Source organism: Sceloporus occidentalis, unplaced genomic scaffold, assembly GCF_023333645.1.
Source record: "Sceloporus occidentalis isolate IW3139 unplaced genomic scaffold, rSceOcc1.0.p SCAF_420, whole genome shotgun sequence".
Lineage (NCBI taxonomy): Eukaryota > Metazoa > Chordata > Lepidosauria > Squamata > Phrynosomatidae > Sceloporus > Sceloporus occidentalis.
The window spans coordinates 1-27,527 of record NW_028317400.1 but is presented as its reverse complement, the minus strand read 5'-3'; the positions used below and the strand labels follow the sequence as shown (position 1 = coordinate 27,527).

General features: G+C 52.2%; 1 pseudogene; it reads left to right on the top strand.

Moving 5' to 3' along the window:
• The window catches only part of LOC149272763 (semaphorin-5B-like), a 31,926-nt pseudogene extending 7,427 nt beyond the window's left edge, over nucleotides 1–24,499 (top strand).
• The last annotated feature ends 3,028 nt before the right edge of the window (nucleotides 24,500–27,527 follow it).

Genomic DNA, 27,527 nt, shown 5'->3' with positions numbered 1-27,527 from the left:
GGGGGAGTACTGCACCGGTTATTGCCTCCGCGTCCCTCCGCGTTATATATTATAGATTTATTTATATTTCGCGTGGGTTTTGATGAATCTGTAATTATCCTATAAATCGCGTCCCTCGGCGAGGGGTTATTTGTTGTCGGAGGCAGAAGTCGAGGCGCGGGGGGGCGAAGGACGTGATGGGGTCTGGGATTCCTTCTTAACCGAATCATATGATTGGCCCCCAAAGCACGGAAAATACCGATAAATTGATCGAAAAAATTGCGATATTTTAAAAAAGCACATTTTAATCGTCAGCATGTAAAAGGCATTCATTTTCCACCTGCTTGAGTCCCACACCAGTTATATAACGATTTATCTATACATTATACAGGGCCGGTCACTGATTTATCTATACATTATACAGGGTCCGGTCACTGATTTATCTATACATTATACAGGGGGCCGGGTCACTGATTTATCTATACATTATACAGGGGGCCGGACGCTGATTTATCTATACATTATACAGGGGCCGGTCACTGATTTACCTATACATTATACAGGGCCGGTCGCTGATTTATCTATACATTATACAGGGTCCGGTCACTGATTTATCTATACATTATACAGGGGGCCGGGTCACTGATTTATCTATACATTATACAGGGGGCCGGTCGCTGATTTATCTATACATTATACAGGGGCCGGTCACTGATTTATCTATACATTATACAGGGCCGGTCGCTGATTTATCTATACATTATACAGGGGGCCGGTCGCTGATTTATCTATACATTATACAGGGGCCGGTCACTGATTTATCTATACATTATACAGGGCCGGTCGCTGATTTATCTATACATTATACAGGGGCCGGTCACTGATTTATCTATACATTATACAGGGGGCCGGTCGCTGATTTATCTATACATTATACAGGGGGCCGGCCACTGATTTATCTATACATTATACAGGGGCCGGTCACTGATTTATCTATACATTATACAGGGGGCCGGTCACTGATTTATCTATACATTATACAGGGGGCCGGCCACTGATTTATCTATACATTATACAGGGGCCGGTCACTGATTTAGCTATACATTATACAGGGGGCCGGTCACTGATTTATCTATACATTATACAGGGCCGGTCACTGATTTATCTATACATTATACAGGGCCGGTCACTGATTTAACTATACATTATACAGGGGGCCTCACTGATTTATCTATACATTATACAGGGCCGGTCACTGATTTATCTATACATTATACAGGGGCCGGTCACTGATTTATCTATACATTATACAGGGGCCGGTCGCTGATTTATCTATACATTATACAGGGGCCGGTCGCTGATTTATCTATACATTATACAGGGGGCCGTGGAACGTGGCTTTAAGCTTTCAATGAACCTCTGAGGCCCTGCGCGGCGCGGCGCTGACCCGGGGCTGACGGATCGGCGGCCGGTTATCTGTCGGCTTCGGTGGATTAATGTCATTTGCTGGACGTCGTGTCTGGCTGTTGGCAAGCGGCGCAATTACCTGGCCGGGTTCCTGCCGCCTGCTATCTGCCCCCCGCTCCATGCGCGTTATACCCCGGGTAATCGCCTTCAATAAAAGTGCAGCCGTATTCTGATGAAGCCGACTCATGTTTGCCCCTCGCCGGTTCCTGCAGGTGACGTGCGGCCAGTAATACCCCCAACTACCCCCCTATTATTATAACTATCATTGAAATGAAAAAGCCCCCGATGTCAGTCGGTTCACAGGAAATGTAGTTTTTTTATTGTTGCTACATTGTTTTGAGCGATAGGAAACAGTAAAACTACCCTCGGGATCCGCCGCCCCTCTTCTAGTTAAGAAGAGCTGGGATCCCGTCACTGGGGGTTTCTGTTTGGGGGCTTTTAGGGCAATTTCTCATTTACTGACTCCGCTCCAAAACATCCCACAGCGGTGATTTCTCGGCGAGCGTCTCCCGGGTTTCCCCCAAATGAAAATTAACATCTCAAAGGGTAACGAGTGATCGGGGGTCCGTATGTGACGCCTACTGACAGCGGGATACTGGGGGGTATGGAAGGGTTATTGGGGGTATGGATGGGTTATTGGGGGCGTGGAAGGGTTATTGGGGGCGTGGAAGGGTTATTGGGGGGCATGGAAGGGTTACTGGGGGCGTGGATGGGTTATTGGGGGCGTGGAAGGGTTATTGGGGGGCATGGAAGGGTTACTGGGGGCGTGGAAGGGTTACTGGGGGGCGTGGATGGGTTATTGGGGGCGTGGAAGGGTTATTGGGGGGCGTGGAAGGGTTATTGGGGGGCATGGAAGGGTTACTGGGGGCGTGGAAGGGTTACTGGGGGGCGTGGATGGGTTATTGGGGGCGTGGAAGGGTTATTGGGGGGCGTGGAAGGGTTATTGGGGGGCATGGAAGGGTTACTGGGGGCGTGGAAGGGTTATTGGGGGCGTGGAAGGGTTATTGGGGGGTATGGATGGGTTACTGGGGGCGTGGAAGGGTTATTGGGGGCGTGGAAGGGTTATTGGGGGGGTATGGATGGGTTACTGGGGGCGTGGAAGGGTTACTGGGGGCGTGGAAGGGTTATTGGGGGGTATGGATGGGTTACTGGGGGCGTGGAAGGGTTATTGGGGGCGTGGAAGGGTTATTGGGGGGGTATGGATGGGTTACCGGGGACACGTATAGAAGTGGTAATTGGGGGACTTATAGAAATCTTACAGGAGGGAAATGTATAGAAACGGGGGCGGTGGGCAGTAGTGGGTGCCGTATAGTTTATGTTGTGGGGGGCATATAGAAGTCTTTCAGGGGGCCGTACTGTGGCCATGTTGGCCCCTTATAGCGCTTATTATTGTACACATGACTATAGTAAAGTCCGTACCCCCCCCCCCCAGTATTTACCCCGTCAGGGGGTAACAGTCCTTGTAATGAGGTCTCAGCTCGGTTGGCTCTGTGGAAATATTATCCCAGCGGCCGGCGGCGGGAAATGACATTATTACGGCCGTAATGGCGCCACCAGTCACCGGTAATGGCGCTGCTGACCTCGCGATCACCGCCGCGGGAAAAAAGGCGAATTCGTTGTGTGCGGGGCGGGGGGGGGGGCGCGAGGTGGCAGAGCGGGGGTCGTTTGGAAGAAGAATGCGGCCCCCGGGTCCCGCCGCAAATACATTTATCTTTAGAAATAAGGTTATTATAACCAGAACGTCCACGGAAAGGACAAGAGCCACAAAAAGCCACGCGCACCGAGCTGGGGAATAACCCCCCCGCCGGCACATATACCCCCCCCCCCCCGCCGGGACATATACCCCCCCCCCCCCCCGCAGCAGATATAACCCCACAGGATGGATGTCACCAAATACTTCATGTTTCCAAATAAGAATAATCTTACCCCCCACGGCCCGCGAGTCTTTGGGGATAAAGTGGTTTTTATTCCGGGCCGCCGCGCGGGGGGTTTAGGGGGGGGGGGGGGGTTCTTTGGCTCGTTGTCTGCGGATGATTGACGTGGAAATTATGGGAATTAACGAACGCCCTCTGATCTCCGGCCCCCCGGCCCCGGGTGACGCGTTTAGCGTCTCGTTGTAACCCGTTTGGAGGGTAGGAGCTGCCGTGTTTCCGCGCATGCTGTCGTACGCTGGGCCGGGGGTCGCGTTTTAGGGAAGTAAACTCTTTCAATGAAGTCGATCAGAGGTTTTAACCCCTTCCTGGCTTCCTGCATAATAATAATAATAATAATACCTCATGAAGATGTTTTTCAAGTAAAAACTCACCTTATCTGAATCCCACCGGAGCAGCCACCTTACCCACGCGTGATTATTCCTCCCCATTAAGTTACCACTGCCAATTGGTTCAGGCAGCCTTTGTAAGGTGGGAAGGGACTTCATGGCAGGTAGTTGATCAAATAATGCTGGCTCTGCCACAGGCTGCCCCCGGTCTCCGCTTCCCTGAGATAAAATAGTCCCTTATTTTTAACCAGATATCTCCAAAACCCCCAGTTTAACCCTTTGATGGCTGCACTGCCCGTCGCAGAGGCAACAACGAAGCCAAGAAATCGATGCCATCAACCAGACGCGGCTAATGGTTTCTGGCGGATTCAGCGCTCCGGACTCTGCTGGTGCTATATAAATAAATGTAATGGGGTGTAACGCTCGCCCTCTACCCCGAAGAGTTAAATGCGTCAAAAGACTCTGGTAACGAGCGGAACCTGCAGGGACCCAGCAGAGAAGCAGCACCACGAATGCGCGAGGGGTCCGGGGTCTGCGCCCGCCCCCCCCCTCATTATTGAGGCTTCTGGGAAATATGGCCGTCGTTTCACTGAATGGCTTGTGATTTATTTGCACTCCTGAAAATTGTCTGTTACCCGGGGGGGGGGGGGGGGGGGGGGGTAAAGGACGTCCTCCTACCCACAGTCCGACCCCCAGCTCTCTCCTCTCACTTCTAATAAATCATTCATATTCCCCTTGATTGCGAGAGTTACAGTATCAGCGGAGTATCAGACGCGTTCGATATGCGCTGCGTGAGAATGCGCGTGGAATATCGCATGACGTTTGATTGACAGGTCCCACGGCTCCATTTGGCGTCTGTCACTCCGGATAATTATCTGCAGTATGGATTCTTTATTGAAGCCAAACATCTGCGTTTCTCTCCCGCTCTGCGTGTGGAAGATAAATCTCCGCGTCAGACGCTCCACGCTCTCCCTGCGCTCCACGCTCTCCCTGCGCTCCACGCTCTCCGTGCATTGTGTGTTTCGGGAGCGAGCGAGCGAGCGAGTGAGTGTGCGTCGAGGTGATTAAATGTGGAGTGAGCGTGGAAAAGTTTGTGTAGAATGAATGCCCGGCGTGGAAAGACTGCGCGAGGATAAGGAAACGCTTGTGTGTCGCTTCGAGACCTTGGGGGCCACAGCTGCTATCCCCAGAGAATGTTAATGAAATGTGAGGCGAGAGGGAGACGGGGGCCCCGTATTCTCACAGTGCTGTTGCGTGGAATATTTGGGGACACAATGTAGCAATGTTTTTGCGGTGCGTTGGCCCCCACCGGCCCCCGTGTCACGCGTACGCTGCGGCTGCGCAGGGCTGAGCTGTGAGTTCCACGGATCGAGATTTCGCCTTCCCTCGCATTCACTCGCATTCCCTCGCAAACGACTTGCAGAATCCGTGGGTTGCTCTGTGTGGCCGGCAGCGGCCAGTCGAGTCTTCTTAGCGATTCTTTGTTGCCTTCTGTATTGATTTTAGTTGCCCGTCTCCCTAATCACGAATCCTCCTTTTTTCCAGGTGTTGCCCCCTGCCTTGTGGAAGGTAGACTTTCCGCTGCCTGCCATCATGAGAGCGCCAAGGAGGAGGGCGCTATCGCTGCCGGCGCTCTTCATCCTCGTATTCCACCTCCCGGCGGCGCCTGTCGTTGGCCAATATTCGGAAACAGACAAGCAGGAAGAGTGCGAGCGGCGGGAGCACCCGGTCCTCGCGTTTCAAGGTAACCCCCAAACCGGCAGCGCCGCCCTGACTCCCCGTCTGAGTCGGTAGAACGCGGGTTCCTCGCCGTCCGGATTATTTCAGGATAATTCATTCATCAGATCCTCAGATTCTGCATAAAACCTTCTGGTTAGAAATAAACGCGGGGATTAACTGCCCCCCTCGCCGCTCTCCGTCCTTCTGCACCATTCTCCCCCCTCGTATTCATCTAATATCTCGGCAGGAATAACGCGGCCCCCCGCTATTTACCGGGGGTCTCCACGCATCAATGCACGGCTTTTCCATCCTGTTTATTTAGTAAAGTTTCAGACTCTCCGTTTCTCCCTGCGAGCCGCAGCGGCCCTTCCTGGGGTCCGAATAACGCGCCGGGGCGGATGAAATAAAAGCTGTTTGTGCGCGGCTGGGAATCACCGGCCCTTAGAATTACCGACGCGTCTCCGAGGGGAAGCAGCATAACCGGCAAGGGTTTCCCTAAACGCCTTCCGCCCCGGGACTCGGCGAGCGTCTCCTAATCCCCCAAACAGCCCTCCGCTGCCGGTCTGATACAGAATTATCGGAGAAATGCCGCCAGCTGCTGGTTCCGCCGGAATCTGGCGCCAGACGTCAGTCAGGTTGGAAGCCCGAGACCCCCGCCTGTCACGGGGGCCAAACGTTTCCGCTTTAATCCGACTCCTGGGCTGCTGCCACTTGGCCAGCGGGAGCCTCCGTCAGCTTCTCTGCCCCGTCTGCTGCGGATCCCCGCGGCCAAAATCTGGGGCTCTTCAGCTGATCGCCTGCTGTCTCCGTTTTCCTCCCCGGAGATTCTTTGCAGCGTCTTTTTGGTTTAAAAACGTGGAGAACGGTAAAACTCGTCGCAGTAAAGCGATGCCGTACCTCGTGTTCCTGAGGTTTAAGAGTAAAGAAGTAAAAACACGCATCTTGTCCCAAACGATCATCCATTTCCACCCCGTCCACCTTTATTGGATAACTAAGAGAAGTTCTCACCCTCCCCCCCCCCCCCCACCCTTACAAAGGCTGCCTGAACCAATCAGCAACTGAGTAATACGGGGCAACTTAATGGGGAGGAATAATGTTTAGACATCCTGTAGGAGAAATCTATAGATAATGTTTTTCTATTTCTTCCCGCGTTCTCGCTCATTGCTGCGGTCTCTCTGTCTGTCTGTCTGTCACTCTGCCCCCCCAAGCGTTAAATAAAGTCGGGGGGGTAAGTTCTCTCCTTTTAGGTCGCGGGACCTTTTCCTCGTCCTACGGGATCCGTCTCCTGACCTTTTCGTTGCGTTTCGTTCTCGGAACGTTCTGACGTTCGTTGGGAAGGAGCTGCGGCTCCTCTCCGGTATATGGCGCTGATATTATTAATGCCCCGGGAACCGAAAGGCTCCATGCTGACAGGAAGTGACCCGTTTGGGGTGGGAGGCGGAGTCAGAAACCTTATTCTGATTGGTGGAATAACTTGGTGCTCCTACGACTGGGGGTCTCTATTCAGCCAGCAAGGGTCTGGGTCTCTAACGGCCAAACTGGGATAAACGGCATTAATTCCCGGATAATTTCCCTGGAAATCAGAAACAACTCATTTGGAGTAAATCTGTAATTTATTTTTACTGGTTAGCGGGGCGTCTCGGTTAGCGGGGCGTCTCGTTTAGCGCGGCGTCTCGTTTAGCGCGGCGCCTCGTTTAGCGCGGCGCCTCGTTTAGCGCGGCGCCTCGTTTAGCGGAGCGTCTCGTTTAGCGCGGCGTCTTGTTTAGCGCGGCGCCTCATTTAGCGGAGCGTCTGGTTTAGCGGAGCGTCTCGTTTAGCGCGGCGTCTCGTTTAGCGCGGCGTCTCGTTTAGCGGAGCGTCTCGTTTAGCGCGGCGTCTCGTTTAGCGCGGCGTCTCGTTTAGTGCGGCGCCTTGTTTAGTGCAGCGTCTCATTTAGCGGAGCGTCTCGTTTAGCGGAGCGTCTCATTTAGCGCGGCGTCTCGTTTAGCGCGGCGTCTCGTTTAGCGGAGCGTCTCATTTAGCGCGGCGTCTCGTTTAGCGCGGCGTCTCGTTTAGCGCGGCGCCTTGTTTAGCGCAGCGTCTCATTTAGCGGAGCGTCTCGTTTAGCGGAGCGTCTCATTTAGCGCGGCGTCTCGTTTAGCGCGGCGTCTCGTTTAGCGGAGCGTCTCGTTTAGCGCGGCGTCTCGTTTAGCGGAGCGTGGCCTCGCGGCTGTAGGCGGTGATGTCAGAAACAGGCAGTGATGACATTATAATTGCAGAGGAGTTTTCCTGAAATGGGTTCTTTTAGTGAGTTTTGGGAGCGAAGCGCGTCGGCCAGAAACAGGGAGATAAACGGGGGGTCTCTTACCAGATGCCGGGTAACTGAGCCCCCCAGCGGGTCGTATGGCGGCAACAGCTTACATGGAGAGCGTGAGCTGCAATGGAGACGGGAGTGAGTGGACGGGGAGGGAGAGCTGTGTGAGCTGCACTAATGATGGAAGAGTGTGTGTGTAAGTCTATGGGGTTAGAGTGAGTGTGCGTTATAGTGAGTGTGAGTGTTGTGGGGGAAAGATGTGTTAAAGACACAGTAATTAGTGTAACGAGGGGGATCGGGAGCCCCGGCTTCCTTTCAAGCATCTGGGGGGCTGTCAGGAAATCTTTACACAGCGGATGCTACAGAAATGGCCTCCGGCGGTGAAGGGGTTAAATATCCGTTTCTGTTTGTTAAGCGAATAGTGCCCAGAATTAGAAAGTTCTAATAGCAGCTTTGAGACGCGCGATAATTAGGATGTCAGAGAATACAAAGTCTCCGTATTTCACATGAAACGCGCAGCCCGGACCCCGCTGACAGCCCGGCGCTGCCTGTCTAATTCCTCCGTGCCGCTCTGTCTGTCTCTTTGCAGAGCTCCAGCCCTGGCTGTCTAATTCATTCCTCCCTCTCTGTCTCTTTGCAGAGCTCCAGCCCTGGCTGTCTAATTTCACCTATGCAGACGCACGAGACTTTTCTCGTCTGGCTCTGGATGTCAACAGGAATCAGCTGATTGTGGGATCCAGGTAATAAAACCCCTGCGGGGTAATTATACGGCCAGATAAACGGGGGGCATAAAACTGAACGCTGAGACTGTCCCCCAAAACGAGAGGAGATTTCCCACCCGGAGAGACGCCCGGATCTCCCCGCAGTAAAAGCGTCTCGTTATCGTAAAAAAAACATTCTTTTTAGGTTGGTTGTAAAACACTTTAAATACTTTACCCGCTTTCTTGTGACCCCTTAAAATCCCGTGTGTCTTGGGGTAAGGGGGGTATAATGGACCCTATGGAAGCCCCTATAGGGCCCCGGGGGGGGGGGGGAGACACATCCCCCGTGACAGCCGCTAATCATATAATCTGCAGACTGCTGACTCAGCTCAGCCGCCCCGTGACGCCGTATCGTGGACAGAGGTACCAACCTCACGCTGCCCCGGGGGGGGGGATTAAACCTCTGAGCCCCCTGATTCAGACGTAAAGGGGCAGAACGTGGGGCAAGAGAGCGTAATAAATACCAGGAGGGCGTAATTATTAAACGTTATTTATTATTAAACATTATTTATTATTAAACATTATTTATTATTATCGAATATTGTTTATTAGTTGGAAATATTCCCTGTCAGCAGTTGGTCTCACTGGCAGGAGTTATAGGCTGTGTGAATTGTGAGGGCAGTTGTGGCCCCTGGGGTCAGCACCCCCTTTTTATAGGTGTCCATTTGGGGGTCGGGGGGCCGGCAGTCTCTGGCCTGGGACTGAAAGCTATCAAGAGATCATTCATTTTCCCCAAAGCCTGCATTTTACAGTTCAGTGAGTGAGTGGCCGCGGTGCTCGTGGTGATTCCAAGGGCATGTGGCCCTCATGAGCTTGAAGGGGCCCAGCCTGTGAAATATTCACACGAACATAGAACCCGCCGGCAGATCGGCCCCCTTCGGCCCCCGTCTAGTCGCCCGTTTCTCCTGCTGTAGAGACTCAAACCTTAATCAGTCGTTGGTCTCGTCTTAGATTCAGGAGCCGTATGTCTATCCCATGCATGTCTAATACCCTCACTGTATTACCCTCTACCACTTCTGCTGGGAGGCTGTTCCAATTATCTACCACTCTCTCAGTATTACATTACATCTACAAAGGTTACTTTGACTTGATCATAATTCTGATTCTTCTGTATTTCAGGAACTACCTCTTCAGACTCAGCCTGTTCAACGTCTCTCTCATCCAGGTATGTGACGTGTGTTATAGTCATGTATGAAGTCGCTCACTACGCTCTCTCAACGCGCTCTCTACGCTCTCTCTACGCGCTCTCTACGCTCTCTCTACGCGCTCTCTACGCTCTCTCTCTCGCGTATAAACTGCTCTATTTCTTGTGTTATTTTCTGCTGCTCCTGATGCTGGTCTTGGGTGGGAAATCCGGGGCTCCTCAGGGTAGATTGGGAGCGCGTCGGAGGCAAAGGTGGGGAATTAAAGGACCCCCTGATGCTGCGGCCTGCGGACCCTGCGACGGAAATGGGATAAAAAGCAGCGGCTGCTGGGAGTGTGGAGACGACACGGAAACAACAAACGTTTCTTTTATTTTTCACGATCATGCGCGGAATTTCACTCTTCTAAAGAGACCGCTGTGTTACAATATAGAGATAGGATTGTGTTACTCTGTTACTATATGGATATATCATTGTGTTACTCTGTTAGTGTATAGAGATAGGACTGTTACTCTGTTAGTGAATAGAGATAGGATTGTGTTACTCTGTTAGTGAATAGAGATAGGATTGTGTTACTCTGTTAGTGTATAGAGATAGGATTGTGTTACTCTGTTAGTGTATAGAGATAGGATTGTGTTACTCTGTTACTATATGGATATATTATTGTGTTACTCTGTTAGTGTATAGAGATAGGATTGTGTTACTCTGTTAGTGAATAGAGATAGGATTGTGTTACTCTGTTAGTGTATAGAGATAGGATTGTGTTACTCTGTTACTATATGGATATATTATTGTGTTACTCTGTTAGTGTATAGAGATAGGATTGTGTTACTCTGTTACTATATGGATATATTATTGTGTTACTCTGTTAGTGTATAGAGATAGGATTGGATTGTGTTAGTTAGGATTGTGTTAATTAGTTATTGTGAATTCTGTCTGGAGGGGAATTCATTAAAATCCAGAAGTAAAAAGATCCGACATTAACCCTCGCCTTGCGTTTCTGAGGCCTGGATGGTGAGTGAAGGATTAGTGACCCCCGGATACAGTATTTCTTCAGCAACCCCCCCGTCCACCGTAATTAAACACACACACACTAACACGCACACACATACACACACTAACACGCACACACATACTAACACACATACACACACACACACACTAACACGCACACACATACACACACTAACACGCACACACATACTAACACACATACACACACACACACACTAACACGCACACACATACACACACTAACACGCACACACATACTAACACACATACACACACTAACACGCACACACACTAACTAACACGCACAGCCCCTCTAACACCGCACACATACATGCACTGGCTTCTCTCCTCCGTTAATCTGGGGTGGAGAGCCCCGATTTCCTCTTTATTAAAGGGTTAAAGCCGTACAGTATATATATATCCGCCATCTCTATTAAGCGCGGGGTAATATTTTTATTCCGCTCGCTGTCCCGCTGCGCGCCGCCGATAATCCTCTCCGGCTGCTCTTTAACACGCAGGCCACCGAGGAGGATTTAGAGAATAGACTCCGTGCTAATTGGCCCTGAGAAGATTAAGGCGAGACGTCTCACCGCATCCTAATAGACGGTCCGGGAGCTCCACCCATACAACTGGGGGGGAATAAATCCTCTGATCCTTTTGTTACTGACGCTTTGAAATAATTCTTTTACAGAACTAACATATGTCAACATAAAATAAACCTTGCGCGGAAGCCGGAGAATGGTGGCTTCATTAGCCGCTAAGTGCATGCGCGGGAAACGCTCGAGAATTCTGAGCCCTAAAAAAAAGAATTTGGTGCAGGAAAAAATAAAGCATTAAATGCAATTTAAAAAAAAAGGAATTCTATACCAAAAAATATATAAAGCATTAAATGCAATAAAAAAAATAAGTAATTCTATACTATAAAAAAAATAAAGCATTAAATGCAATTTTAAAAAAAGGAATTCTATACCAAAAAATATATAAAGAATTAAATGCAATTAAAAAAATAAGGAATTCTATACTATAAAAAAAATAAAGCATTAAATGCAATTTTAAAAAAAAGGAATTCTATATAATAAAACATTAAATGCAATAAAAAAGTAAAGAATTTGATAGAATAAAAATAAGGAATTCTATGCAATAAAAAAGTAAAGTATTAAAAGCAAAAAAAAAATCAAATGCAAAACCTGTCCTCTTTGAATATTTTAGTTTTTCTGCAGAATGTTTTTGCAGCTGTTTATGGTGAATACCGTCCTGAATTTTCTTTGCTAGGATTAATGAAAAATGTTTGGGTTTTGGGTAAATTCTAGGCAGTGAATTTCTATATTCCGAGGCCCGGTGACCCCGTCGGGGTGTTTGTTAAATTCCTGCCCTCTGCTCCGGTCCCGACAAGTAAACGGAATTTGGACACAAACAGCGAAGACAAAGAGCTTCATGCAGAAAACGTGCCGTTTCTCCCCCGTTTCTCCCCGTTTCTCCGGAACGTGTTTTATACAAAGTAACTAAAACGGGCAAAATGATGACTTTTTATTCTAATTTCTAGTGAAATGAAGTCATCTAAAAATTGTCCACGTTTTTTGTTTGTTGCATGTGGCTCCGTTCTTAACTTAAAAATACTTTGTTTTCCCCAATTTGTTGCATTTGGCCAAAACCCGCTTTTTTCGGGCGTGAGTGACCCGGCCGCTCCGCGCGTCTCTCTGGGCACGAATTCTTTGGCTGTTTCCAGGAACGATCTCTTGGATTCGGAACCTGTTTTCGGGTCGGAATTTCACGTAAATAGTAAAAAAACGGTAAATGAAAACGAACCATTTGCGCTTTCTGTGTTTTTTGAAGCACAGAGTGGTGGAGATTATTAAAGTGCAGCAGTCGGGGAGCGCGGCGAGCGATGGGTTAAAACTCACACAATGCAGCCCCGCGGCGCCGGTACCGACAGCCCATGGATCAGAACCGGTGCAATAAGTGCTGGGTCCGCCCTTTAACCTCCCGCTTTGGCACTGGTGACCCAGGTTTAACCCCCCGGGGGCAGGTCGGGGCAGATTTCATTCCTGCAGACCTGGCTGCGCACGTGCGGGAGCCGAATATTTGTCTACCAATCGCAGATAACAAAGCAGGAGCCAGGTGGCTGAGGAGGCCGAGTCTGCAAGCCACGACTCGTGGACCTCGACGGAGAACCACGTCAGCCGGGGGAACAGAGCCGACACGGGGCAAACAGTATTACCCGGTGCGAGCCTCAGAGTATGAACTCCGGTACCGGAACCAGGGGTCCAAACCACGGATGTTTCAGAATAATCGCTGAATAACTGATTTATTTAATATCATCATATCGGGGGGGGGGGTACGAGGGGCTCGCTGTCTCATCCCATGGAGCATCAAGGCAGCTAAAGAGTTAAAAACTGTGCCTGTAGGACTGATGCCTTCACAGATTAACCCACGCAGGGCTCTAACACTCATTTTGAATAGTTTTCGATTTGGGTTCAAATCCTGGCATTTACTGTTTAGCAGAAAACGAGACTTTTCAGGCCGTTATAATCCGTTTAATGAGTTTGGAGTTTAAGGTTCGCGCGGCTGTTACGGATTCTTATTATTTAATGTTTTATATATTCTTATTATTTAATGTTTTATATATTCTTATTTATTGTTTTATATATTCTTATTATTTAATGTTTTATATATTCTTATTTATTGTTTTATATAGCGCCCTCATATTCTGCAACGCTGTAGAATATTGATCTAATAGATCCCCTGGATCAGAGCGGATTATAAGTCACTCGGGATCTGGCACGGGATGTATTATTTACACCGATACTTAAACTCGCGATTTTCCCCCGTTTCACGTATTTTTCGTCACCGTCTTGTGTCTCGCGTGGGAATCTTTTCGCCCCCCGTCTCCGGCGCATCTTATCGGAGATCTCCGGGGGGGGGTCTCTGGGATTCCCAAAATCTCTCTTGTTATTGACGTCCCCCTGAATGGCAGCGCAGACCCCCCACCCACCCCCCACCGTTATGCTTTTGCCTTCAACTTGGCTTTTGAGGACAATAGAGAGGAAGCCGAAGGAATTTGGCGAGGGTGTTAGAAGCAGATGTGTTTGCGCCCCCCCTTGGAACACAATGCAGATCGGGGGGCCGCGGGGAATCCATTGTGCGCCTAATATAAGGGGGTCCGCTGGAATGCTTTGTATCAGAGGATACTGGGGTCATTGAATCCCAATCACACCCGTCACCGGGGCTAATCCCCCCTGAATGGACGGGGTCCCGCTCCTGATTGGGGGTCTCCTGCCCTCGGCTTAAAGAAAGCGACAGACTTTCCACCTCAAAAAGCAAGAAATTGGGACATTAAATAGAAATGGTTAGTTTGTAACAAGCGCTAAGGAAACGTTCCGTACCCCAGAGCCGACGCCGGCGGAGATTCACGGACGTTCCTTGCGAAATCCCTCAAATTCAACCCCAAATGTACGGATATATTTACTGATTAAATGGAAAAAGTGTTTCATTCGATCCGCTCTCTGGATTCCGAACGTTTAGATGTTAGAGACCGACGGAGATCCCCGCCGCCGCGTTTCTCCGAGTGGAATTAGAGGGGGAGTTTTGGTTAAAAAAATTAGGATTTATGTCACAGATAATTTGGTTAATAAACTAAGATTTTAATACTTGTTTGTTATATTTTAGTAACCCCTCTTTCGCTGCCACAACCAGCCAATCACATTCTGCCCTCCAACCGCCAATCAGTATTATTATTTATTGTTTTATGTAGCGCCATCATATTCCGCAGCGCAGTACAATGTGGACCATTCACTTTATCCCTTCCAAATCCACTTAAAATACAGTCTAATAACCCCGATTACACGTTAATAACTGGGGGGGGGGTTCACAGAGTGTCTGCAGCCGATGCCCCCCGGTGTCCGGCGTGGCGTTTATCGGGGCTTTAAGGGTAAATGTCCTCTGCGGGGGGGGGGGTTAATTCGCCGCCGCGTTGTCTCCCTGGGAATACGGGTTTGAGGTTCAGAGGACCGGACGTGGCCCCCCGTGGTCACCGGCGAGGTCTGCGGTGCGTTTCCCCGGCGGGGGGTGAGGAAGGCGCGCATGTTCCCGGCCCTTTACCGGGGTTTATATTCAGCGTCTGTTCTTTTCGGTGTAAATGATGTATTTGTGGCCAGAGCCCGGTCTCCCCGCATTAATTCACACAACCTGCTCGCTTCCCTCCCTCGTGCCAAGCGGACCATCTGCCAACGCTTCGGGCCGCCATATCTTCCTATTACGAGCCATATTATAACAAACGCTTCGTGTCCCGGCCTGATTCATTCCTCCGCTTCCGACAGCCGGGACTCCGTGTGAAATTCAGTGCGACTCCGAGCGGAGCAAATACGGAGTAACGGCGTGGAGTGACAGGCCGACGTCACGTGGTGCGGGTCCCTGTGGCCCTTTGGGCCCCTAGGTTCATAACCCTTTGGCCGCCGTTTTCCCAGCTTTGGGGTTTATATGTTTAACCCTTTCTGTTGTGTGACGGCCGTGTTATTGTGTGTTTCAGGCGACAGAGTGGAGTTCTGATGAAGATACGCGCCGGTCGTGCCAAAGCAAGGGGAAGACGGAGGTAAGAACCCCCCCGGCGCATCCGCAACAAAATAATAGCCCCCCGTACAGCATAGAACTAGATACGGTGTATCAGACGCCAGTCCTCGACGCCGGTCTCAGTCGCCGCCATTTGCAGAACTATGGTGCGGCTGCTGCATGCGATTATTCTGGCACAGAAGAGGTTAATAGCCCTTATCGTTTAATTGCCCCCTAATACCTGTTTTCAGAAGCATTCTGCGGGGGGCCGAGGGGCACTTCTCCCCCGGGAGAGACATGGAAACTCGCACACCCACCGCTTCTTATGCCCCTCGGAGGGTATATCGGCCTCCGCCGAGCCGGGAACAGCACGTCTCGGGACCGCTGCCAACATGCGCAGGGTTTTGGGTTTAATTGGCGACGGAGATGCATAAAAGTTCTTTAATAATCGCGTTTCTCTGGTGAGAGATTTCCTGCTGAGAGCGCAGAGAGCGCTGAGGACGGGCGATACGTCCGCTCGGCAACGGGGCTTTTAACCTTATTACCCCGAGATCCCGATTAAAAAATCATCATCCAAACGGCGATAGAACGGTCCCTTTAATCTATCAGAATTCCGGATGTCTGCAGGGGAAAGAGACCGCTCTCACTGACACGTCAAACCGGGGCCGGGCGTAGAGCGCCTCAGAGGGATTCACGACCGAATCGAGGAGTCACTTTATATCGCTTTTCCCTAAAAACCACAATAAATGGACTTTCCCGCTCTAACGACTCGAGCCATGTGTCTATCCCATGCATGTTTAATACCCCCTATCACCTCTGCTGGGAGGCTGCTCCACTTACCTACCAAACTCTCTTCCGTTCCATCTCAGTCTCTGACTCTCTAGTGTTGGATTCCGCTCTCTTGCTGTCATTTTTCTCCTCCTTTGAAATAAATTCCCTCCTGTCCTTTATTCCTTTATATATTTAAATGTCCTTTCTCCTTCGCCTCTCTCTTCTCCCCCCCATCTCTCTCTCTCCTCACCGCCTCTCTCTCTCTCCATCTCCTCTCTCTCCTCCCCCAATCTCTCTCTCTCTCCATCCTCTCTCTTTTTTCTCTCCCCCAAGCCGTGCTTATTGAGATCCCTTCGTTTTTTGACAACATAAATGAGGCGCTTGGAGACTTTTTGGCAACTGCCTCTGAACGCCGCGGAATGACGTTTAAATGCCCCCTTGCGATGGTTTCTCGGGTTTTATAGATAGGGAAGAAACGTTTCTTGGACCTGGACGAGCCGCACATCGTTACTCTCTCTGCGCTCTCCGCGCTTTATTAGATTAACACGAAGTCTAAACGATCTCGGGGGAAATGTCTATCGATTTGAATTGAGGCGTTTTAAACCGGGGCTTTCTGGCGCCACCTGCTGTTCATTCCGTGTAACTGCAGGATCGGAGCCGTCGGATTACTGGGGGGGCCGCAGAGAACGTTCCTAACGGATCGCAAATAACTTTCAGGAACCCCGGCGGATATATGGCGGCTCCGGAACCGCTACGGGGAACGGGACGAGACTCGCCCAGCCCCTGAAACCGCATCGGGGTTCTCTGTACCCCACCAGGGACCCCAACTTTCTTTTCCCGTCTGTCACTCTGTAGGCTCCCCGACAGCCGGTGGGAATTGTGCAGAAAACAAGATATTTAGTCTTTCTTGGGTTGATCGGAAATCTTGGTTTACCGACCCAGCGCCCCCAAAAAGAATCCTTTCTCCTGTCTGATTTTTCTCCTTTTTTTTACCCGAATAAACGTGGATCGATGGCCGGTCTCTGCCAGGCAGGACACGGAGACCCCACGGACGGATATTAAAGGGTTTTATTGAGCTCGACAAATGTTCGGGGAGAATGAATGCGGGAGAAGAGACATCAGGGAGAGGGAAGGAGAGAGGAGAAGAGATGTCAGGGAGAGGGAAGGAGAGAGGAGAAGAGACGTCAGGGAGAGGGACGGAGAGAGGAGAAGAGACGTCAGGGAGAGGGACGGAGAGAGGAGAAGAGACATCAGGGAGAGGGAAGGAGAGAGGAGAAGAGATGTCAGGGAGAGGGAAGGAGAGAGGAGAAGAGACGTCAGGGAGAGGGACGGAGAGAGGAGAAGAGACATCAGGGAGAGAGGAGAAGAGACATCAGGGAGAGGGAAGGAGAGAGGAGAAGAGACGTCAGGGAGAGGGACGGAGAGAGGAGAAGAGACATCAGGGAGAGGAGAGAGGGGAAGAGACGTCAGGGAGAGGAAAGAGGAGAGAGGAGAAGAGACGTCAGGGAGAGGGAAGGAGAGAGGAGAAGAGACGTCAGGGAGAGGGGAAGAGGAGAGAGGAAAGTGAAGGAGAGGCGATCGCACTCGGAGAAGCATCTAGAAGTGAAATATTACAGTTAAATACGCGGAATATCTTCCCAACGTGAGCCATTAAATGCAATTAAAAGCCGATGCAGCCGGCACATTTCATCCCGAATCGAAGGCGCCGTTAACTCAAAGCGTGACTTCAGCCGGATTCCGACTCCAATGCCGGCACGAGGAGCATTTTGGGCTGATTTGGGAAGATTCTGTGCCTTCACCCTTTCAATTTCAGTCAATGAGATGAACGTTTAAATATTTAGCGGATCAGCAGGGAAATGACACAAAATAACACAGTCCAGGCGCACCGGTCCGGGTATCCGGGGGTCTATCACGGCAGATGAGAAAAGAGTTTCTGCAGCAGCTGCCGGCGCTTTCCCTGAAGCCCAAATAATGATCGTAACGGGTGCTTTTGGGGGCAGCTTACAGGCAACGGGCTGTGAAAGGGTTAAACATGCCAGCATGCGTGTTAAGCAGGTGACCCTGTCCTCTCCTTCCTCCCGCCGCTCCGTGGAAGAGTTGGCTCGGCTCCCGGCTTTCCGTGACCTCTGGCACCAGCCGTGTTCTGTAGGTCGCGTGCGTTGTGAAGAATGCCGATACGGCGTGTTTTCATGCACCGCGGTAACGTATGACATCATTTATATTTTCATACTTCAAATCTTTTTTTTGGGTGAATTTGTTGGTTTTGGCTAAATTTAGATAAAGATAAATTATAGGCTGGGAATGGGAATCTTCCGGGAGTGAAAGTTTCCTTCTCCGGAGGAATTCCCCGAAGGCACCCGGAACGCGGGAGAATTACCGATAATTGGCGTATTTCCCGATGTCTCGAGAAATAAATTGAATCCGGAGCGCGAGGCGGCAGATTCTTCCCGTTTTAGGCTTTTGTTGCGTTTTTCGCAGATCTGACCTTCGGGTTCTCGTCCGTTTTGATCGGATTTTTGAACGTCGGCTGAATCTGGAATTCGAAGCGAAGTGACGTTTTCTGCCGTTCCCGGCCATTTTATTAACATATTCATCGTTTTTGTATTTTTTCTTTAGGTTTCGGGTCGGATGTCGCTTTGTTTGAAGAGAGATTTCGTATAAATATTCCACGGGTGCAGAAAGCGGCTGCGTGGGGGGGGGGGGGCAGTTAAGATAACCAGCTAAAGATATAACTTTGGCCCGTACCTGCTTATTGCCCCCCGGGTGACGGTGGGGGTATCAGTGCTTGCTTATTGCCCCCCCGGGTGACGGTGGGGTATCAGTGCTTGCTTATTGCCCCCCGGGTGACGGTGGGGTATCAGTGCTTGCTTATTGCCCCCTGGGTGATGGTGGGGGTATCAGTGCTTGCTTATTGCCCCCTGGGTGACGGTGGGGGTATCAGTGCTTGCTTATTGCCCCCTGGGTGATGGTGGGGTATCAGTGCTTGCTTATTGCCCCCCGGGTGACGGTGGGGTATCAGTGCTTGCTTATTGCCCCCCGGGTGACGGTGGGGTATCAGTGCTTGCTTATTGCCCCCTGGGTGATGGTGGGGTATCAGTGCTTGCTTATTGCCCCCCGGGTGACGGTGGGGTATCAGTGCTTGCTTATTGCCCCCCGGGTGACGGTGGGGTATCAGTGCTTGCTTATTGCCCCCCGGGTGACGGTGGGGTATCAGTGCTTGCTTATTGCCCCCCGGGTGACGGTGGGGTATCAGTGCTTGCTTATTGCCCCCCGGGTGACGGTGGGGTATCAGTGCTTGCTTATTGCCCCCCGGGTAGTAGCGGGTTATGTTCAGTGATCAGTAAATCCGTGTTTTCCAGGAGCATTTCGCGTTTATCTCTGAAAAGGAATGTGCCTTTTGGCTCGTTGCCCCCGGGGCCGCTGGATAGGGGCAGATATTTTTCGGAGTTCGGCATTGTGTTTCGATCGCTTGAAATAATGAAAAATGTTGGGTGGAATATCCGGAATTTGCCCCTCTGCCGGGGATCTGCAGCCGCCGCGCAGGGCGTATCGATTAACTCTCGCTGGGCCAGACGATATTCCGATTCCTTGTATTATAATTTTTTATTCCGTGCGTGGATCGAGCGCCCGGCCTCGGCCCCCCCGGCCCCGGATCAGCGAGCGCCCCGCCGGCTCCGTGTTTGAAGATGTGTTTTTTAGAGACGCTCCCCGGCCGGCTTTGTCCTGAAATTCCGCAAATCTCTCTGCTTTTGTAATCCCTCAGGGGCCGGATTGGGAGCCGCGGTCGCTCGGGCCCGGCCGGACTGACGCGTTTCACGAGCCGTACCGTGCGCCGGTATATGTCAGAGCAATAATATAAAATAATAGAAATAAAGCTCTTTACGTCACGCTAAGAAATGAGAACCGACGACACGGCCGGGGCGCGTCATGTATGACGTCGTATGTTTGTCTGTTTCAGGAGGAGTGTCAGAACTTCGTGCGCGTGCTGATCGTCAGCGGGAAGAGAGTGTTCACGTGCGGGACGAACGCCTTCTCCCCGGTGTGCACCAGCCGACAGGTACGCTAATGCTGCTAGATTGTAAGCTCCTGGGCGCTGTCTCATTGTTATGTTATAGGCTGCTTGTGACGTCCCCTTTGTACTGCGCTGCGGGTAACCCCTTCGCTGTCACACGCGGGTTCTCTTCCCAGTTGCGTGACACGTGGAGCCATGTTGGCTAGCATGTCCATCTATACAGGGACACGTCCCGGCCGACATACAGCCAAACTGGCCCTACCCCCCAGTAGCAGTTCCTGCCGTTTTACCAGTGAGCAGCATTACAGCCGTTAGCGCTGGGCGAGGCGTCGGACCCCAGCATAGAGCGGCGGCGGCGGGCCCCCGTAACACGGCAGGAAACACGCGGGGCCCCCACCTCGCTCTCGGCTTTCTGTGGAGTCCATTATCAGCCGCGAAATTCCATAAATTGCCCCCGAAGCGGATGATTTGGCGGAGGAGCCGCGGTTACCGGTTTGATGGATGCTTCGGATGCACGGCGGGGGAGGGGGACATCGATCAGCTGCCTTCGCTGCCCGGCGTCTGATTTGCCTCTGCGGCTCGGGGGGGGGGGCAGTTAGCCCCTTTTGGGGTATCTACGGGGGGCAGTTTGTTTCCTAAGTGAAATGGGATGTTCTTTTATCTATCGATGACGCGTTTTGGGGGGATTATCATTTATTTCAACCAAAAAAAAATATCATAAAGTAAAAAATATAAATTCTCGTCCGTGGAATAATTGCGTTTTTTGCCGCTGAGTTTTCAGAGACGGTTACAATGCGGCACCCAGATAATAATTGCTTTTATGGGAAAAAGGTCATAAAATAAACTCAGATTTAAGTAAATATACGGTTTTTGCACATTTTGTAGCCACCCCCCCCTCCGCGTTCTAGAAACGGATTTCAAAGCCTTCTTTCCCTTTAAGAACTTTAAAGGACCCCACGGGGGGGGGGGGGGATCGAAGCCCCCCAGAAACAAAAAACTTCTTAAAGATTTCCTCTTATTTTGGGGTCCGAACAGCTGCTTTTAGTTAAAGGTTTTTAAGAAACTTATTCTTAACAGATCACCGATACGGTGTGGGATCCGATCCAAGCCGTAAGGAGATCGCCGGGGGCCGAGGGGGCCGGGGGTTACTACACTAAATGAAACTATACCGCAGTTCTTAACCCTGTAAGTGCTGCGTGGCGTCATGCGTTTATTTATAATCCTCTGGTTTATTTAAGGGGTTAAACAAAGTCTATACCCTTGATCCTCGCTCGTTCCTGCCGGGGGTATCGGGGAGGAAAACCGAACTCCGAGAATCCTGGTTTTATTTATAAAAAGAGTTGCCCCCCCTCATGCCCCTGTTTTGTTGTTCAGGTTGGGAACCTGAGCCGAGTGATCGAGAAGATAAACGGGGTGGCCCGGTGTCCCTACGATCCGCGCCACAACTCCACGGCGGTGATCACGTCCCGGGGAGAGCTCTACGCTGCCACCGTCATCGACTTCTCCGGCCGGGACCCTGCCATCTACCGCAGCCTGGGCAGCGTCCCCCCGCTCCGCACCGCGCAGTACAACTCCAAATGGCTGAATGGTGAGTGTCAGCGATCCCTGCTAACGGGGTCACGGCGGAAGCGGCCCCCGGGTGGACAGAAACCCCCGATCCCTGCTAACGGGTGTCACGGAGGAGCGCCCCCCCCCCGGGGTGCGGGGAAACTCCGCTTCTCATTCTCCCCCTCGTGGGGGGAGAGCTCAGATTTTCTGTTTTTGATTATTTTTGCCGGGAACGCTTAATTGTCATGAGACACAAAAAGCCTGACAGCTTAACAGGTTGTTGCTATGGCAACTGAAAAGGCTTTATTTGCTCCACATACTAGAGTGGAACGGCCCCTTAAATAGAATCACGGATCTGATGTTAGAAACGTGGCCGGGGGCCGGTGCTGCGCCCCACATGGCGCTGTTGTTACCCCACGGGGGGGCAGAATATGTGGAACGTGATTGGTTGACGTGTTTTATCTGTTTTTTTTATCTAGAACCCAACTTCGTGGCGGCCTACGACGTCGGTCTCTTCACGTACTTCTTCTTCCGGGAGAACGCCGTGGAGCACGACTGCGGCAAAACGGTTTATTCCCGCGTGGCCCGCGTCTGCAAGAACGACTTCGGGGGCCGCTTCCTGCTGGAGGACACGTGGACCACGTTCATGAAGGCGCGGCTGAACTGCTCCCGCTCCGGCGAGATCCCCTTCTACTACAACGAGCTGCAGAGCACCTTCTTCCTCCCCGAGCAGGACCTGATCTACGGCGTCTTCACCACCAACATGTGAGCGGCCGGGGAAGGGTTAAAGCCGCGCGGCCGGGGAAGGGTTAAAGACGCGCGGCCGGGGAAGGCCGACCTGCCTCTAGAACGCATAAAAACCCCTGATTGGCTGTTCATTCCACAAGTTTTATAAATGGAGCAGAAAGCAGGAGATGGGGGGGGGGGGGGCGGCTTCGCTGAGTGCCTAAATGTCATAACCTCACCTGGGGACCCTGAGTCCCCAACTATTAACCCTTCAATGGCCCGACGTAAAGAATATATGCAGCAACACCAAATGTGATACCCAATTGGCTGTAATACCGGTCGTCATGGAAACCTTTATTTATTTAAAGATGCACTTAATGGAGTCACCTGCATTCAAGCAGGGAGATCACCCGTAACATACTGGGAGTCTTATATACGATCCCAGCGGGGGGGGGTAGGAAGGAGTCAGACCGAGTGACCCCCAATAATCTGCCCAGTCACCCTGAGATTGGGGCAAAAACTGTGAACGTCCCCCGGCGTGCTGATAACACCTTAAAAAACCGCCATTTATTGAGTCATGTAGCGCCACCATACGCCGCAGCGCTGTAGACGAGAGAACGTCCCGGATTTTAGATGAAACTTTCTGCTGTTTTCGCTCCAATTTGATGATTTTGGTCGTTTCTCCTCCGGTTTCATATAAAAACTTTGTTGCCGGCGCTGCGTTGTGTCGAGGGGCCCCTCGCGCGCATGTATCGGGACCCCGTGAAGCGGGCGGATTGTTCCCATTGTGCGTTAATTGCCCTTGGGGGCCGGTGAGGAGGGGGCGAGGGCTTCTCATCTCCTTCCGATCCATACTCTCCGCGCCGAGCGCTTCGATCGCCGTCTAACCGGCTCTGCAAATTGGCCTCCTCAGGAGTTAAAAATGGCCGCCAGCTCTTAAACGCAGCACGCCAATAGCGGTTGTCATGGTAGCAACTAAGAATTAACAAAAATAGATACTTAGATAAAAATATACAGGTGCCCAAAGCGTGGAAAGAGAGGGTTAAATCGACCTTGTTTCAGTAACAAGCAAACCCCCACCCCTCTCTCTCTCTCCCCGTCTCTCTCTCCCCGTCTCTCTCTCCCCGTCTCTCTCTCCCCATCTCTCTCTCCCCGTCTCTCTCTCTCTTTCTCTCGCCGTCTCCGTCTCTCATGTCTCTCTTTGGTAACCTGCCCTCCATTCTGCCCCCGGAGCTGGGGGTTCTGGGTAATAACCAGACTCCGTGGGCTCTCGTGGCCGGGGTCTGCTCGGGGGGTCCGTGACGCTCCACGCGCCGCGCTCTCCGTATTTTCTGTGTATTTATGTTTTGTGCTCAATCTGTTATTTTTGCCCCAGAAACAGCATCGCGGCGTCCGCCGTCTGCGCCTTCAACCTCAGCGCCATCACTCAGGCCTTCAACGGCCCCTTCAAATACCAAGAGAACCCCCGCTCCGCGTGGCTGCCCACCATCAACCCCATGCCCAACTTCCAGGTACGCCGCGCATGGAGCGACCCCCCCCCCCCCCCCGCTGCATGCAGCCCCCGTCCCCCCGCCTTAACCCTTAAACCTCCTGGTTTTCGCAGTGTGGGATCCTGAATGACGACAGCCCCAACGAGAACCTGACGGAGCGCAGCCTGCAGGACGCGCAGCGCTTGTTCCTGATGAACGACGTGGTGCAGCCGGTGTCCGTGGAGCCCCTGGTCGCGCAGGACAGCGTGCGCTTCTCCAAGCTGGTGGTGGATATCGTGCAGGGGAAGGACACGCTCTACCACGTCATGTACATCGGGACAGGTGACTGCGCTCGCCGAGTAATCGTTTCTCGTAATCCGGGGTCTCTCTGGGGATCCGTGGGCTGTCTCGTAATCTGTGGGCGTGATTTCTGAGCCAGAAATTAACTATTTAAGCATACCTCCCGAGTGTCCCTATTTAGCATGGTCAGTCCCTGGCTCAGCTGAATACGAGTGTTGGGAGCGTGTGGCTCTGGGGATCCGTGGCCGGGCGCGTCCGGCTGTCAGTATTTCACCCCCGTCTGTCTGTCTGTCCACAGAACGCGGGACGATCCTGAAGGCGCTGTCCACGGCCAACCGCAGCCCCCCAGGGGCAACAGGAGCCGATCCTTAGCCTGCAGATCCTCCACAGCGACAGATCCCTGTTCGTGGGGTTAAACCGCGGGGTGCTGAAGGTGCCCCTGGAGAGGTGCTCCATGTACAGATCGGAGGGGTAGGTGCCACGCTGGGGGCCGGTGGGGGCCGATATTTATATAGATGTGGAAATGGTGTCTGCGATCTCCGTGGCCACCTCTGGAAAGAGCTGTTGAGATGCTTTGCGCCGATCCGTTTAATCTGCGGGCCCCGGGCGCCACTTGTTCGGGATAATGGAAGTCGCTGAGGGCCACAAAATTGCACCCCTCCTAATCCTTTTCACCCCCCCTAATCCTTTTGCACCTCCCCCCCACGACTCTCTGCACCCCCCTCATCCTCAGTGACCCCCATCCTGGCTTTTTAACGAGTCTCTAATTAGGAATATTCATAACTTATTCGTGGATTTACATGATTGCAACTCCTTCTGATCCCCCGGGGGGGCAAACATTCATCCACATCCCCCGCGTGGGGGGGGGGGGCAAACATTCATCCACATCCCCCGCGTGGGGGGGGCAAACATTCATCCACATCCCCCGCGTGGGGGGGGGCAAACATTCATCCACATCCTCCGCGTGGGGGGGGGCAAACATTCATCCACATCCCCCCCCGCGTGGGGGGGGCAAACATTCATTTTTACACTCAAAGTGTCGCAGTTTAGTTTGGCCCGTCCCTATCCCAAACTCCTGATGCCCCCCATTTCTCTTTTCACCTAATGCCCCTCTCTCCTCCTCTGATGCCCCTCTCTGGGGAACTGGGAACTGTGTGATGGGGGGATTCAGAGAACTGCGTGACGGGGGGTCTCGGAGAACTGCGTGATGGGGGGTCTCGGAGAACTGCGTGATGGGGGGTCTCGGGAGAACTGCGTGATGGGGGGTCTCGGAGAACTGCGTGATGGGGGGGTCTCGGAGAACTGTGATGGGGGTCTCGGGGCACTGTGATGGGGGGTCTCTGAGAACTGCGTGATGGGGGGTCTCGGAGAACTGTGATGGGGGGTCTCGGAGAAACTGTCTGATGGGGGGACTCGGGGAGCTGTTGTGATGGGGGGGTCTCTGCTGGTTTGGTGCCGGTGGAGTCCGTGGTGCTGAATACGTCGCGTTTCATCCATTGGTTGGGTCGCTTTCACTTCGGGTGATTGTCCTCGGGATGGGAGCCCGCGGGGGCGGGTTCTGAGCGGGGGGGCGGGTTCTAAGCGGGGCAGATCTGAGCGGGGGCAGGTTCTGAGGGTCCGTGGCAGGGGTGGTATAGATTTCATCCTTGGTGGTCTAAGTGCTAAATTGTGTGATCACAGATGGACTGGGGTTAGCGAAGGTTAATGACTAACAAGGGCGACTTTCCTGTTTAAACTGAACGGGGCTCGTTTGTTGTGAACTCTCGTTACCGACCGCCGTGTGATGTTCATTAAGCAGCAGGCAGCACTGACCCGCTCTGCTCTGAAGGGGTTAATGAAGGCGCGCGTTGCTCCCTGAGAGGGGCAGAATAGTTTGATGCCCCCCGAGGTACGATTAGCACATTTTGGAAGGGATCACAATTATTCCCACCTGCGGCGGGGGGGGGGGGGGGGCGCGAGACCCTGGAAGGATTAGTGGGGGGGGGGAGCTGGCAGAGAGCGAAACGCGTCGTCTGGGAGAGCTGCCAGATGATTGGCGCTCCAAATTAACCCCTTCCCTGCCCAGAGGGGGACTTGGCAGCACCAGAAACCCGCAGCTCAGCCAGGAAAGCAGACTGGCCGGGAGCATGAATTATACCCCGCACGGGGCAGGGGGCAGCTGGCTCTGCCCCAAAACACATGGCTTGGAAGGGTGGCCGTCAAGCACCGATGTGCCAAGCTCTGAGTTAACCTGTTCCCTGCTGGAAGGACGGGGGGGGGGGGGACGACTGACTGCTCAAATCACACGGCTTGGGATGCCCCTCATAGGGCAGGAATGTAGGCATACGGGGGAGCTGGCAGTCCGGGATTAACCCATTCATCTCTGCGCACCACTGTCAGCACAATGCCTGCTGATGCCCCCGATACATTTAACCCCACGGTCCCCGGGCAGATTAACCCGCAGCTGAAACAACCCCCATTGTTTGAAATAAATAACTTTTTATGAGCCATTAAATGCCGTAGTTACCCTTGGAATGCTCCGTCTGTGATGAAATTTACCCCCGGGGCATTTGGAAAGGGGCAGATTCCCGGTGCTGGAGAGCGGCTGTGCAGGTATCGGCATTGTGTCTGTTATGAAGGTAACATGAATGTTTGGAAGAGGTTCATTATAAAAGGGCATTATGTTTGAAAATGTGTGAATGAAGCAAATAATTCCTTATATGGTTTTTAACGCCGTCAGAAACCCGATGGAGCCTTTTGAGGTCTCAGCTGCGCCCCCCCCCCCCCCCCGCGGGGTCTCACGAGGTCTGCACCGTCTCGGCGGCCAATCCTGACGTAGAATTAAAATAAATCGTTTCCGTCGCTGCGAGGAGTCACAAAGTTTTGCGTTATTTGCCGGGATCTTCGTGTTCTTAGAATTATTTTTTTATTTAAGTGTTTTCCTGGAAAAAAAAATTCTGGAATTCCTTGGCGGCCGCTGGCGAGTGGGGTGGGTGAGTGGGGGTGGGTGAGTGGTGGCTGGCGAGTGAGGGCGGGTGAGTGGTGGCTGGCGAGTGGGGGCGGGTGAGTGGTGGCTGGCGAGTGGGGGCGGGTGAGTGGTGGCTGGTGAGTGGGGGCGGGTGTGTGGTGGGGGGCGGGTGAGTGGGGGCTGGCGAGTGGGGGCGGGTGAGTGGTGAAAGCTCCGTCGCTCGGCCGCTGCCGTTCGGCTCGATCCGCTACCGTCTACTTGAGGTTTGAGACAGAATTATAAAATTCTGTCGTTTTCTGACATTTTCTGCGGTTTTTATTCTCAGGATCCCGATAACGGAACGCAGAGTTATTGCCCCGTTACCGGGTCGGTCGCCGCCCGTGCGTGAGACCCCCGACACGCTGACTAACAGCCCTGTTACCGTTTAGTTCCGAGGGTCCTTTGATGCGGAGCCGAGGCCGAATCCCCCGATAATCCCGATCTCCGCTCTGAAAGCCGTCGGTGTAACTCCGATCCGGCCCCGAGGGGCCGTTATCCGCACGTTATCACATCGTATTCACTGAAAACCACTTAT